The sequence below is a fragment of the Ceratotherium simum genome, chromosome 11 (assembly GCF_057802395.1).
Source record: "Ceratotherium simum simum isolate JZ-2026a chromosome 11, ASM5780239v1, whole genome shotgun sequence".
Lineage (NCBI taxonomy): Eukaryota > Metazoa > Chordata > Mammalia > Perissodactyla > Rhinocerotidae > Ceratotherium > Ceratotherium simum.
In genome coordinates, this window is record NC_141910.1 from 22,901,347 (window position 1) to 22,906,867 (window position 5,521).

At 46.1% G+C, this 5,521-nt stretch overlaps 1 long non-coding RNA gene across 1 annotated transcript; it reads right to left on the reverse strand.

Moving 5' to 3' along the window:
- Positions 1 to 2,818: 2,818 nt before the first annotated feature.
- Positions 2,819 to 4,437, reverse strand: LOC147915947 (uncharacterized). The gene is made up of 2 exons (XR_015553564.1): positions 3,914 to 4,437; positions 2,819 to 3,150 (listed from the first exon to the last, which is right to left on the reverse strand). It is a non-coding gene; the product is annotated as an uncharacterized LOC147915947 (long non-coding RNA).
- Between the last annotated feature and the right edge of the window lie 1,084 nt (positions 4,438 to 5,521).

Consider the following 5,521-nt stretch of genomic DNA (forward strand, 5'->3'; position numbering starts at 1 on the left):
AAAACACATGATGAGTCAGGAGGGAGACAACAGAAGAAAGAAAAGTTTTTTTCCTGCTCTTTGAACAAGGGTCCCTGCATTTTCATTTTGCACTGGGCCCCACAAATTACATAGCCAGCCCTGCCCCCAGCTCAGTGGTATCTTAGTCCGTTTGGGCTGCTATAACACACAGCACACACTGAGTGGCTTAAGAACATGGAAATTGATATCTCACAGTTCTGGAGGCTAGAAGTCCGAGATGAGGGTGCCAGCATGGTCAGTGAGGGCCCTCTTCCAGGTTACAGACTTCTCATTGTACCCTCTCATGGCAAAGCGGGTAGGGAGCTCTCTGGAGCCTCTTTTATAAGAGCACTAATCCCATTCACAAGGGCTCCACCTTCAAGATTGAGCACCTCCCAAAAGCCCCATCTCCTAATACCATCACCTTTGGGGGTTAGGATTTGAACATACAAATTTGGGGAGACACATTCAGACCATAGCAAGCAGTTTCTAAACTCTAATGGGTAGAAGCAGAGTATCTGTTTCCTCAAAACCCCACAGGTGCCTATAAAAGTGCAGCTGCTCTGGTGGAGGCCCAGGAGGCCCAGTCATTAGGCTTCCTGCACAGTGCCTGAGGGGGTGGGTGGCAGTGAAGACCTGCGCCAGTCCACCCCAGTGATCCTCAAACTTCAGTGAGCAAAAAAATCAGCTAGGGAGTGCATCAGAAATACAAATTCTCAGGTCCCAGCCCCCAGAGATTCTGACTCAGTAGGTCTGGGGTGGGGCCTGAGATCTTGCACTTTGAATATGCTCCAGGTGAAGTGGAGGCTGCAGGACTGATAACCCCTTCTCTTCACAGATAGGCAACAGCGACTGGAGGCCTTGCCCAATGGCAGACACTCGTTAAAGACAGGCACCACAGAGCCCAGATCTCCACACTCAGTACCTTACTTTTGCCTCTCTGTGGCTCTCACAGAGTTTGAGGAAGGAGGGCGTGAGTAAGGACCATGCTCTGAAAGTTTCCATAAGTGCTTGTTGAGCAAATGAGTATTCTAGCAACTGAATAACCACCCCCTCACTTCTCCCTCTGATCTGAGGCAAGGCAAGCAGCACTGGGGAGCAGAAACATCACCCTTCATGTGCTTTAAGCCTCAGTTTCCCTAATAATCGCCAATATTCATGAAGCACTTACCAGGCATTTTACATGCATTGATCCTCTTCACAAACCTATGGAATAGGTACTATTATTATCCCCATTTTACAAATGAGGAAACTGATACTCAGAGTTTAGGTAATTGGACTAAAGTCACACAACCAGTGTGCAGAGGCAGCATATTAACAGATGCATTCTAACTCCATAGCCCAAACTCCTCACCATTCTGCCCTGAAGAAACAACATTGTAGGGCCAGCCCGGTGACATAGTGGTTGGGTTCATGCGTTCTGCTTTGGCGGCCTGGGGTTCGCCAGTTTGGATCCTGGGCGCGGACCTACTTCACTGCTCATCAAGCCAAGCTGAGGTGGCGTCCCACATAGAAGAGCTACAACTCTACAATTATGATACACAACTATGTACTGGGGCTTTGGGGAGAACAAAGAAAAAGAGGAAGATTGGCAACAGATGTTAGCTCAGGGCCAATCTTCCTCAAAAAAAAATAAAGAAAGAAACCACGTTTTTGGGAGCTAACGACTCTGTTCTGGCTGACTGCTGGAGGCCTTTCCTTTCCCCTGCTGCCTAAGCCCTCTCACTCTTATAGTCCAGTTCAACCAAAAGTTCCCTCTGAAGATTCCTCTCAGATGAACAGCAGCTCTGCTCATTTACGCTCCTCAGGCAGCTCTCTGGATCCGATCCAATCCACCTGGCCCTCACAGCGCTTCTCACGAGTGCGGTGCTGGCTTTAGAGTGGGCAAGAGGGACCCCTGGCCTTGGCCTTGTGCGTTAGAGGGCCTTACTCTGCCCCACTGATACCGAACCAAGTGGGCTCGCCTCCTGGGGAGTTAAAGAAGACTCTACACCAGTGGAAGTTGTCTCACAAAGTAAAGTGTATTTGCAGCAAATAGGAGGCCATGAGGAATCATTTCCAAAGTCATGGCATCCCCGAACAAAGGGAAGCAGGAACTTTTATTTCGGTTGAGGAATGAATACTCAAAAGGGAGAGGCAGGTACACTGCAGATTATGGTAATGAGGCTTAATCTCCTCCTGAAGAGATCTTTATATTAAAATAAGGCAAGGTCATGGGCGTAGCTCTCGTAGGGAGGCTTGGTTAGCTTCAGGGTGGTTGCTGGTTGTGTCTCCTTAACATAAAAAAACTTGGAAAAACAGCTAAATGCTTCCAAACCCACCCTTGAGTTCCTCGGGGCACTAGTCGATGACACCATCTCTAGCCATATCCTTTCCAGTTAGGTGGAAAGTCAGCAGGTGGGGCAGGGCAAGGACCTGAAGCCCCTCTTCTAGAATGTTCTGAGTAGCTGGGGCCCTGGAATTCCCTACACAAATGGCCCTGAGCCATTCCCAGCACTTTCTTGAAGTCGTCCCCTAGCCTGTCCTCCCAAGGGCAGCATTGCTCCCATGGGCAGCACCAGCTGAGTATATATACGCCTCTAGGCCTGAAGGGTATCTAGGAGTAGGGAGTGGAAGTGATAGAACTGATATGAAAGTGTCTATAGAGATGGGTGTCTATAGAGATAAACATGAGGCTCCTCAAGATTCAAGATGAAGAGGAGGCGGGAAGAGAAGATGAGTAGGCCACTAACGGGAGGCCAAGGCTGAAGGCCAACCATTCCAGCAGTGCTGTTATATTAGTTTTCTATTATTGTGTAACAAATAACCACAAACTGAGTGAATTAAAATGGCACATATTTATTATCTCAGGTGCCTGTAACATATTACAGTTTCTGTGAGCTAGGAATCTGAGCAGGGCTTAGCTGGGTCCTCTGTTTCAGGGTCTTTCTCAAGATGTTGTCCAGGGCTGGGGTCTCATCCAAAGGCTTGATTGGGAAGAATCTGCTTCTAAACTCATGTAGCTGTTGGCAGAATTTCAGTTCCTCAAGCCTCATTGGACTGCAGGCCTCAATTCCTTGCTGGCTGTTGGCCAGAGGCCACCCTCATTTACTTGTAATGTAGGCCTCTCCAACACGGCAACTTGCTTCATCAAAGCCAGGAAGGGAGAGTCTGCTAGCAAGAGAGACGTCATTATCTTATGACACCTAACCATAGAAATAACATCCCATCCCATTTAACACATTCTATTAGTTAGAAGCAAGTCATGGGTCTCACCCATGCTCAAGAGGAGGGCATTACACAAGGGTGTAAATATTGTCACCAACTAATTGCCCTGAGGGGCTCAAGGGTGGGTTTGGAAGCATTTAACTGCTTTTCCAAATTTTTTTTTTCCTTTTGTTATGTTAAGGAGTTACAATCACCAACCACCCTGAACCAGACCAAGCTTCACCACAAGAACTATGCCTATGACCTTTGGGTTTTTTTTAATAATTTTATTTATTTATTTTTTCCCCCCAAAGCCCTAGTAGATAGTTGTATGTCATAGGTGCACATCCTTCAGGTTGCTGTATGTGGGACGCGGCCTCAGCACGGCCGGAGAAGCGGTGCGTCGGTGCGCGCCCGGGATCCGAACCCGGGACGCCAGCAGCAGAGCTCGCACACTTAACCGCTAGGCCACGGGGCTGGCCCTGACCTTTGCTTATTTTTAATGCTAAAATCTCTCCAGGAGGAGCTTAGGCCTTATTACCGGAACCTGCAGTATATGGAGAAGCATGTTTTCCAACTGAGCCTGCACAAGCAAATACCCATCTCTCCCTTTTGAATATTCATTCCCCATCCGAAATAAAAGGTTCCTGCTTCCCTTTGTTCGGGGACAGCCATGACTTTGGAAATGATTCCCCTTGGTCTCCTACTTGCTGCAAATATACTTTACCTTGTGAGACAACTGCTTCTGGTGGAGAGTCTGATTTAACCCGCCAGGAGGCGAACCCACTTTGGTTTCGGTAACAATATCAAGAGGTGGAGATCCTTGGGGGCTACCTTAGAAGTTGCCTGCCACAGCCATATCCAAGCACAGAACTGCAAGGAATCAGAGGGAGTTCTACATTCAAACCAGGCCTTCTCAGGTCATTTGAAGTTATATTTATTAAGGGAGGAGGATAATATTTTAGTCAACAGTATGTTAGCCTGAGTTACAGTTTTTAAATATTTAGACATATAATATGTGGGCTTCTACTGATACTCTTGTCCTGGCTGCATAAACATTAAGACGGGCCTGCTTCTGTGCGTGTGTCCTGGCCACCACCTCAGAGAGGCAAGGGCCTTTTTGGCAAAGTCTTGTCTGCTGATCTTTTGCCCCCTGAGTGGCCTAGCACAACATCCATCGTGTGGGAAGCAATCAGTTAAGTTTGTCTGGGCATCCACTGGCAGCTGCCCAGCTCCAGTGGTGGCCCTGCCCCAGGCACTGCCACGAGGCACCTGGGCTGATTTTGAAGCCCCAGCAGTTGGGCTGCCACTTGAGCAGGAAGAGAGGATCCCACATGGCCCAGGAAGGAAGTGAGAAGAGCAAAAGCCCCCACATCAGCAAGACAAAGCTGACTCCTTCCAGTGGAGCAAAAGCCCTGCCTACTAAGTTTCTTTCTATTTTTATTACAAAAATAATGAATATGGTTTATATTTTTTAAAAAGATATAGGAAATAAAAGAGCCATAGTTCCACTACTGAAACTCCCTTTGTTGTGTGTGTGTAAACACATGTATACGTATACATATATATGTATACGTACACACAGCATATACATATACTTATATGAATGAACATATATATTTGTATATATGTATATATTTTAATTTTGAAATGTAATATATTACATTAATATAATTTTGGGGCCAGCCCCGTGGCTTAGCAGTTAAGTGCGCGCGCTCCGCTACTGGCGGCGCGGGTTCGGATCCCAGGCGCGCACCCACGCACTGCTTCTCCGGCCATGCTGAGGCTGGATCCCACATACAGCAACTAGAAGGATGTGCAACTATGACATACAACTATCTACTGGGGCTTTGTGGGGGGGGGGGGGGTGGGAAGGAGGAGGATTGCCAATAGATGTTAGCTCAGGGCTAATCTTCCTCACAAAAATAAATAAATAAATAAATAAAAATAATATAATTTTGTATTTAATATATTTTAAATTTCCTTCTTCAGAAAATGTTTTCTATGCATGCTTTTTGTTGCTGTTGCTAAATTTTTGTGGTTTGGGGACTTAAAAAAATAAAAGATCATATTGTCTATTCAATTATATATCTACATTTTCAGGACGGTAAATTTTTTCCCGGATTAAAGAGGTAGAATTTAAAAGTAACTCTTAAAAATAGATAATAGATTCACAAGGTCAAAAAAGTACGAAGAGAAAGTCTCCCTCCCACTCCCCAGTTCACATCCCTGGGAGTAACCAATGTTAACAGTTCCTTCTAAGGATAATTTATGTATATATAAGCAAATACATAAATATTATCTTCTTTTCTGTCTTCTGCATAATGGTGGCATA